The following is a 9,853-nucleotide window of genomic DNA, read 5'->3' as shown; positions in this document are numbered from 1 at the left end:
AAACATCTTCAGGAGGAACAAAACACAGTAAATAATAGAGTAAATAAGGTCGTCAATTAAAAGAATAACTCGCCACATAACGATCATTTCTCTAGAGGATCTATTAAATAAACTATAACAATACTACTTTACTGCCCATGATCGCATAATTGTGACATATGCATTTTGGTTGATTTTGTAAATCGTTTGTTAATCCTTCCCACAAACTCGATCATTTCCAGCTTACCACAGATAAGCAAGATAGTAAAGCCTTCTGTTGTGGGATTAGATCCATTAATAAATTGAGCTTAGAGAACGATTCACATGCTTTTTACAAAATGAACAAAAATGCGAGTGCTACAAATATGCGATCATGGGCAGTAACAGCTGGAAGAAACTGGTCAACGACTAACTAGTTCCCATAGTTCGCTACTGCGTTCAGCATGTTATCCTACTCTTGGAGCCATCGAATGCTGTTTGCATCGTTTACCGAATACCGGCGTCGATGATAAGTGAAAAATTTAATCCAGAAAGCAATTTCACCATTGGAATTTTTGATCTCTATAAAAAGCCAAAGTTTTGTGACTGTGAAAATGTGTCTAAGAAAATTTTCAATATGTAAATTTGACGCACATATATTTTTTTGCAATAAATCAAGTTATCAATAAAAAAGTAGTTTCTATATGAACTCAAACATAAATTTAATTATTGGTTATTCGAAACCACTTATAAATTTCAATTGACTATAAATTTCATTTGCTCTCTACGTGGAGAGTGGTTATGTATGTTCTTATAAATATCTTTAGTAACGCTCATGAATTTAAAAAAATATGCGCTGCACACGTTTTAATCAGATTTGGGAATTTGCACATTTTTTGGATTTTTTTCCTTTTCTACATTTGTACAAGAGTGTCAAAACAGACCAATTTCATGGATAGAATAAAGCAGGTACACGAGGCAGATTTGGTAAAAACAAGGAATTAGCATACACATAAAGATCCAAATCAGAATTTAATAGCAAAAATATGAAACAGGTGAGGATGATAAAAACACATCTCGTCAAAACTATAATCTCGAAAAAATGAAACACAGAAATGGAAGCTGTTTTGATCACTGAACTACAGTGTGCTACGTACAGATGTCGCGGACGATGCAACGACGACCATGCGATAGAAGGATAGAAACGCTGAGAATATGTTTTCTCTATACGTACTCAGACGGCGGGCGCTGAAAGTTACTGGTATTGAGGCGAAGTGATTCATTCATTTGCTGGCGTTAGCGTAAATTAAATATTTATGAATCGGGTTAGCATTACAGCGATGCCAGCGACGATACCGGAAAGAAGGTCGTGTCCGTACTGGGAGGCGAACACTGCGACGGTGCGGTGATCGCCTTGGACAGATCTGGGTTCCGGTTATTGCAATGCATCCCAGTTTAACGACGATGACGGCGATGTGGACGTCTGGCACATGCAATTCTGTTCTGGTTCATCTCAGTAGAGCCCTGGCACAGGTTCCCGTCTGGTGGTAAAGTGGCACAACTAATGCAGACGACAGTGATGAATCTGTTTGTGCCGCCTTTATTAAGGAGGACAGTGTTTGCTTGTTTGTTGCTGTTACAGCGAGAAAGCCAGAATGCGGTGGAGGGTTTTTCTCCATCAAGCTTTACATGTAATTCAAGTTGTTGACATCAGATTAAGATAAACGTATCAATCTTTTAATCAAATGCAAGTATGATAGGTGTGTGTTTAACACTCATAAGGGATGTGGGATCCTGAATTACCATAATTGGCTCTGCGACCAAACAAATAGTGGAAACATAAATTGCAAATAAAAAATATGGCGTTTGAATTCACAAGAATCTGTATTTGAAAATTTGATTATAAACTATCGTAAGTTCCTACCAACAACAACCAATGTAACCACTCTGCACCAAAGCTACTTCCTTAAATCGGTGTCACTTTTTGTCCCGCATCAAGAATTTCAATCATAACCGTCACTATCAAGAGGATAAATCAGCCGGTCAGCAAACTTCAACCTACTCATTAAAAACATTCTTGGTCAAGCGAAAATAAGCGAAGAACACTCACCTCCGGAGCATTGGCGTAACTCATTCCTACACGCAAGGAACTGTTCTGTGGCGACCAGCTTTCTGGTGGCGGCGTGCCGGTTTGACGAAGTTGATCGGTATCCGCGTAGAGTTGAACCGGGCGTTGATGAAGGTGAAAAAATGAGCAATCTTCTTTTGAGCGCTGCCACCGCCGCTGCGTCCAGCCGACGCCACTGCAAATGTGGGTCAACAGGAGCTGAGGAGAATCAGGTTTTCACCAGAGGCAGCGGCCAACCACGCAAAGGCGACGGTTTTGGCACAAGTGTAGGAACGGGTCGTGGATCACCTGGCGTTCGTTAAATTGAGCTGATTCTTCGATCCCACGGTATAAATAACTCGTGTAAACCGAAGTCATGCGATAGGGTCGTTGGTTGTACTGCAGGGCTGGTAGCGACAGGCAATGCTTGAACAAATTACTATGTGAATTGAAAATTATTTAGAGGATTAATACAGACGACAACACAACACGTACTGATCGGGAAGAAGTGGCTGAAACATGGTCCGGTCAGGGGTTAGTGAATATTGCATGTGGCCCCACAGCCGAGCTCAATTGCAGACAATTTGCTAATTTCCTAATTATTCAACTTTTCGACCTGACCATGTTGACCACTCTTTGTATGCGGTAATGAGCTCAGACGAAGCATTTGTTTACATATGAGCAAGGTTGCATATTATTGTTCTTTGCAATCAACTTCCTGTAAGGTTATTACTGCAGTATATGGCCAGCCGAGGCCGGATTTATTGTAATACCATATGCATATTTCCCATCTCTATGCTGATGCCGTTTACCTGAACTGAGGCTGTATTGAAATCGAACATTTATCACCCTGTGCAACTGATTGACCACGTTTGAGAGAGGCCAACGATGCATCGTAGCTTTGTGAAGGTTTGTGCTACAGTATATGGCCTGCTGAAGTTAAATTTATTTTGTATACTACATTTCCTATTTTGTACATAATCTTCGATCATTCCTGCGCGAATCAATCGCTTACTTCGACAGCTCATGTTATGAACCTTGGATTGGTGGAATAAACATTGGATTTTAACGGCATTTCGTTACCAATAATTGGTCGAAGTGGGATCATTCCGTTGTATCAGTCTACTTAGTATAGCGTCTAGCTGAAGCTAGCATTTTTTGCTCAACACATCAATCTCTTTCCGATATATACCTGGACCGAGTGTGAAACGATTATCGTGATGCCTGCACCTACGAAGACGCCGTGAATTGCAGCTTAAACTTAAGGAGATGCTTCTTATGTTCAACGATATACAGTGTTTTGTTAAGCATTATATTCACTTATTATGTTTACTAGCTACTGCAGACCTTTAGGTTCTCCAAAACGCCGGGAGTTCAAAAGATGCGATCAACCAAATCCTGAACGATGTATCCCTTTAGCGCTAAACATCACAGCAGGTTTATTGAGCCGATACGATTTCATTCATTATTTTTACAAGCTACAATAGGTTCTCCACGATTCGATGTTCTTCGACTCGATATCAACTCGTGGAAGCAAATGATGCCATACTAAATTTTTTTTCTCAGTTACTCTGATTGTTTTTTCGAACAATTTTCTAAGGAAATTCTATTCCACATCTCGATGTATGCTTGAGTCAATGGTCCTTTCATAGCAACTCAGAGAGGATTGGCTGTATTATAGACCCTTTTTCGAGCTCGGATCATGTGATCTATCCAATGAACCAACTTATGAATGGTGTATAATATGATATCCCAGTTCATTGAGTTGACTTCAATCATGATTCATACAAGCTACTACAGACCTTTTAGGTTCACCAAAACTTCCTGGAAACCGTAAATTGAACTACTTGATCACCCAAGTTATGTACGCAGTACAAATCGCAGGTTAACCTCTTATTGTCAGCACTCAATTTGGACCAAAATTCAACACTTAATTTGGACCTCCTTGGACATTTGGATCTCATGTTCATGGAAATTAAGATCATATGCCGGATTGGGTACATACCGAGGATATTGCGAAAGTCATGATCGATCTGGAAGATACTATGAACTAAACTCAAGAATATTTTGGAGTACCTTGAAGATCCCGTATTTATGCGTATATACAGCGGTTAGACAAAAAGGTTGAGATAGGTAAAAATAAGTCGAAATTCAAATCAGCATAACTATGCGTATAATAATCGATTTTGATAAAACCAGGACCATCAGAAGCGGACACCTTCTAGTATACCGTCCCTCTGCAAAACCTGAGATTGGTCCTGGCCACCGGAAATGTTCCGAATTTCTTCGAGGGTAGTTCAAGATGCATTTTCCACTGCTTGTCATTTTATGTGACGTATACTTTCATCATTTTTACGCCTCTTCGAAAACTAGAACAATATGCGGCCAATGGTGGCTGTAGATCGAGAATCCATCTAAACTACACAGAGATACGGCCATTTCCGCAAAAACGGTACCGGGAACATGATGAAATGATAACAGATCGGAATAATGTAATGAGTATTCACTTCATGGCTTTGCGAGACGATGATTAAAAAAAATTCCAGGATGATAGTGTCTACTGCCACCCTTATAGTAGGTTCCATGGGCCTTCCAGGAGGGGCCGGTTTTGGCACCATCTGAAACCATGCATATATGGGTGTCAAAATTCATGTTTTTCCAAGACGATGATATAGGAATTTATTGAGATATATTTTGAGGACTGTGAGACTTTGGCCAATTTGTAACAGGTTCCGGAAGTTCTGCGAAAGTGACATTTGTTCAGGGTGTATGGCAATCCTGACCGTTTTCACGAAAATGGCCATATCTCTGCGTATACCCATCGGATTTTCGATCTGCAGCCACCATTGGTCAGATATTAGTTCTAGTTTCTGGGGAAAATAAAACATAATGGCAGTAAACGTCATATAAAATGACAAGCAGCAGAAAAATGCATTTTAACATATCCTCGGAAAACCGAACACCACCGGTGGCAAGGGCCAATCAGAAATTTCACATAGGGCCAGTAAACTAGAAGAGTTTCCGCGTCCGATGGTCCCAGTTTGATCGAAATCTGATCATTCTACGCAAAATTATGCTGATTTGAACTTCGACATTTTTTTGCCTATCTCAACCTTTTTATCTAACCCCTGAACCTATTGAATAGGATTGGGGGTATACCGACGATGAGGACATTGAAAAAGCCATGATTAATCCGGTAGATACCGTTAGTTGAACTTTAGAACGTTTTGCAGTATCATGAGCTTCTCGTATCCTGGAAAATAGGCTTTGCATGATGCGTATATGCCTATTGAACCAGATTGAGTGTAAACCGACGATGAGGACATTGTAAAAGCCTTGATTGATCTGATAGATACCTTGGGCTGAACTCCAGAACGTTTTGGAGTACCTTGAGCATCCCGTATTCAAGAAAATTGGTTTTCCATGACGCGTATATGCTTATTGAACTAGATTGGGTGAATACCGACGATAAGGACATTGCAAAAGCCTTGATTGATCTGATAGATACCTAGGCTGAATTCGAGAACGTTTTAAGTACCATGAGCATCCTGTATTCAAGAAAATTGGATTGTATGACGCGTATATGCCTATTAAACCAAATTGAATGAATACCGATGATGAAGACACTGCAAAAGCCTTGATTGATCTGATAGATACCGTGGGCTGAACTCCAGAACGTTTTGGAGTACCATGAGCATCTCATATTCAAGAAAATTTGATTTGCCTGACGCTTATACGCTTAGTAAACCAAATTGGGTGAATATCGACGAAGAGGACATTGCAAAAGCCTTGATATATCTGATAGATACCGTATGAGCTCCAAAACCTTGAGCATCCCGTATTCAAGAAAATAGGATTTGCATGATGCGTATATGCTTGTTGAACCAGATAGGGTGAATACCGATGATGTGGACACTGCAAAAGCCTTGATTGATCTGACAGATACCGTGAGCTGAACTCCAGAACATTTTGGAGTACCTTGAGCATCTCGTATTTAAGAGAATTGGATTTGCACGATGCGTATATGCTTATTGAACCAGATTGGGTGTATACCGACGATGAGGACATTGCCAAAGCCTTGGTTGCTCCGGTAGGTACCGTGGCTGAGCTCGAGAACGTTTTGGAGTACCTTGAGCACTCTCATATTTCTGATAATTAATCACAAGCATAACGGCTCAACTTGTCTGAGTATTCAGAACTATCAAACAACGTGATTTACAATTCAAAAAATGCCAGATTTATTAGATATATATTATTGCATGCTCTCAGAAGCGAAATCTTTGCAAGGTTTCGGATATCTGGGTCTTCAGGGTATAGTCAAACTTGACCCCTGATATTTTTCCTGCAAAGCCAACATTCTTGTGGACAGTTTTGCTGAAAAAAAAGGTGACCTATCTGTCTTCCAATCTAAAACGCTGGGCATATATGACCCATCCGTTCTGAAAGGGTTTAAAATCTTTTTTGTCAAGTTTTTTTATTTTTCAATTTGGGGTAACTTTGAGCAATCACTCATCTACACAGCAAGCGTGTGTAAATGCCTTAATGTAGGCTATTATAGCTGTAATCCCTTACGTTGAAGTTTTAAAATAATTAATTTTGAGCAACTTTGCTGAAAAAAAACATATTTCCAACATTTATGGTGTTAACTGCGATCGTATTTTTCGCCACCGTGGTGAGTTTGACTGTGAGAAAGTCAAACAATTTCCAACTCGAAAATTGCCTAGACCTGCATCGGGAATCGAACCCAGCCACCTTCAGCATGGTCATTCTTCATAGCCGCGCATCTTACCGCAAGGCTAAAGAGGGCCCCTAATGAGAAACAACGTGTACATGCAAATACACAACTTTATACATATTCGACTTCAATTCTGAACAAGGCTTATATTCCAAACAATGGCGTTTCAGCGCTCTAAAACTGAATTTTCCATAGGATCAGATTAAAATTACTAATGAATCTTGTGGGATGAATTACGCTAATAAAGTCGGAATCCTCCATCCACAAGAGAGTTACTGATGTGTCAAGCTCGGGATTTGAGTTAAGACAATAGTACGAATAATGATAATTATTATTATGTAAGAAAGTTAGAAATAAAATTCTCGCATGATCAGTATCCATATTATATGACAATCATTCAACAATTAAATTTGGTCCTAAACTTCCTCTGATGAGAAAAGTACCTTGCTTAGCAATCAGTGGCTCGAACATCAGCAATCAGCAAATTCACTACGAAATAAGCGCACCATTCTGCAATGCACGATTTATTTACGAATCTTGTTTCTTATCTTTTTTCCATTCTCTTTCCTATCCTGATGATGATCTTCAATCTGTGAATATATCTTTGCAGACATTGTAACTTATATAATTCTGAATGCCTGTTCGCCATTTTCTACACGCACTTTGAATGAACAAACCCCAATACCGTCCAAACGACCGCAGGATGTTCAATCGAAATCTGTGCCATTCTAACGACACCACCGGCACGCTGATGTCCTGTCCTGGAAAATCACAACTGTAGAATCGGATTGATCGTCGGTATGTAGGATTCGGCAAAAGCTCCTGAGAGTTTAATTGAATCTTGGGTGTGATAAACTCTTCGAGGCGACTAGTCTACGATTGTGTTCGTCCCAAAAATGTGTAAAAAACTTTGCTGTAATATGCGCGATTAGAATATTTCGATAACACTTAAAATTGGAACTGGTTTAAATTTGGTGGGTTTATCAAAAATTACAACTAAAATTGCTTGCTTCCATAGTATGTTTTCTATCTACTTTGAGTTCTAACCCATTTCATCATTCATAACCTCACATTTACCCAGTCCTCAAACCTTAACATTCAAATCGTGAAATCATTAATAAAAATCTATTTTGTGCTATGCTTCCCTCATCGCGACAAATGGTAACAACACAGGTACCGGTAGCAATGCACATGTGGAAACGGTCGAGAACTGCGAGTTTGACGGTCCGAATGATCCGAAAAGAAGGCACGTCCTAATCAACACCTGGGTGCTTTCGACAATGGAGCACTGGATTTTCGGACAGAATACGATCGGGAGATTGATCACTTCAGTATAAACCCAGGAAGGCAGACGTAAGAGCTATAAAAATAATTCAGATAATTTTCTGCCAAACGATCATTTCTACCAACTTTTGAAATGATCTATTCGGTCGAACGACTTATTCGGTTAAACGGCATTTTAGCCAAATGATAAGGGCAAACAACTTTTGTCTCCATCTATTGCTTAATGGATTTTTTGTATTTCACTTTCGACCAAATGAATTTACGGTCAAACCATTTTCATTCTAATAACCTTGAAAAGCGTTCAATCTGGCCAAACGAAATTTGTTTAGAAGATTTTCGGCGAATGACTTTCTGAAAGGACCATTTGGCGGAAGGAGTTTGGTGCTAAAGGTTTCAAAGGCCATAACCATGCAAATATTTTGGTGTATGTGAGAATGGCCTAAAGTGCCTTTCTTGAGGGAAATGCCTGTCCCGTTGAAATTGAAAAGCAGGCCGAATTCCTGTGAAATGTAGAGCCAGAAGAAGAAGAAGAAGAAGAAGAAGAAGAAGAAGAAGTAAAAGTTAAGAACTTAAGTAGATGAAATTTATCTTTGAATCCCCTTAATTAAATAAGAATAATATTTGTAAAATCTGAATATATGTATAGGAAAATGATTTTATATTCATTGGAAATATTGAGAATATATTCAAACCCACAAATTTTACTAATACATTTTGTTTTGTTTTTAAAATTAGGCAATAGTTTTGTTTTCAGATGGAATAAAAATGGTGACCTAGAAAATTTGAATTAAATTTTAACGAACTCATCTCTATTTTCAGACAGAAAAGATGATCTCCGATGTATAAATGCGAGCTGGCCTGCCTGGCCATCGTCAAATTCACCCGCGCGGTCTCCTGTTCGAGGCGTCGGTTCCGACATCCTGTTCAAGGGGCCAGTTCTTCACCAAATACGTGTCAGAAATTGAATCGGACAAACCCGGCACCTACATGTACTGCCGCGACGTGCTGGACGAATTCTGGAGCAACCGACGAAGATCAGTGAATGTGCGCCATCGTGAGTGTGTATCGAGTCGGCGGCCATCTGGTGTCCGCCGGTATAGCGGCCTCATCAACAAGATGGACGAGAAAGCGTAACCGTAAGCACATTTCACGGTTCAACAGTGACTGAAATAACTAAACTTTGTATCTTCGATAGGTTGGCGTTGACGGCTCGGTGTATCGTTTCCACCGAAGTTCCACGATCTGATGAAGGCCAAGATCAGGCAGTTTGTGAAACGACATTAGCTTCTGACCTTATGCTGTCAGAAGATGGTTCTGCTGGGTGCGCCTGGTGGCTGCGTGGCGTGTAGAGAAGCCCAATAAGCAGTACTGCAGTTTCTTAATGCCCAGCCCTCCTCAACAATACCAGGTACAACTACTAAACTAGTGATTTAGAAAATAATTAGTAGAGCAAAGCCACACCCCACACTGAGAATAAAAGATATATAGGAAGAGAAAGTATGGAGCAAAAGAAATTAAAAGATTGAATGAATATAAAATTAATATGCGTAATAGAAAACAAAAGTTTTAAATATAAAACAGGCAAAAACATGAACTAATTCACGTTGAGTGTGTTGCAGACACGATTAGTGGAAAGAGAATGAGGATATTGTTATTTATTTATTACAAATCAAATAAATAAACTGAAACTTCAAAAAAAAATCAACAAATGTGAATGAAAAAAGTTTACCTTGACAACTGAGTTTAGCTGTACATTAATTAGTTTTAAA

The 9,853-nt window shown here is 39.4% G+C and overlaps 1 pseudogene; it reads left to right on the top strand.

The window, feature by feature from the left end:
- Positions 1 to 2,208: 2,208 nt before the first annotated feature.
- On the top strand, positions 2,209 to 9,433 carry LOC134222473 (hexokinase-2-like; annotated as a pseudogene).
- Positions 9,434 to 9,853: the final 420 nt, after the last annotated feature.

This window comes from Armigeres subalbatus, chromosome 3, assembly GCF_024139115.2.
Source record: "Armigeres subalbatus isolate Guangzhou_Male chromosome 3, GZ_Asu_2, whole genome shotgun sequence".
NCBI classification, from domain to species: Eukaryota; Metazoa; Arthropoda; class Insecta; order Diptera; family Culicidae; genus Armigeres; species Armigeres subalbatus.
Note: the sequence above shows the minus strand (reverse complement) of the source record. Positions and strands in the feature narration are given on the sequence as shown.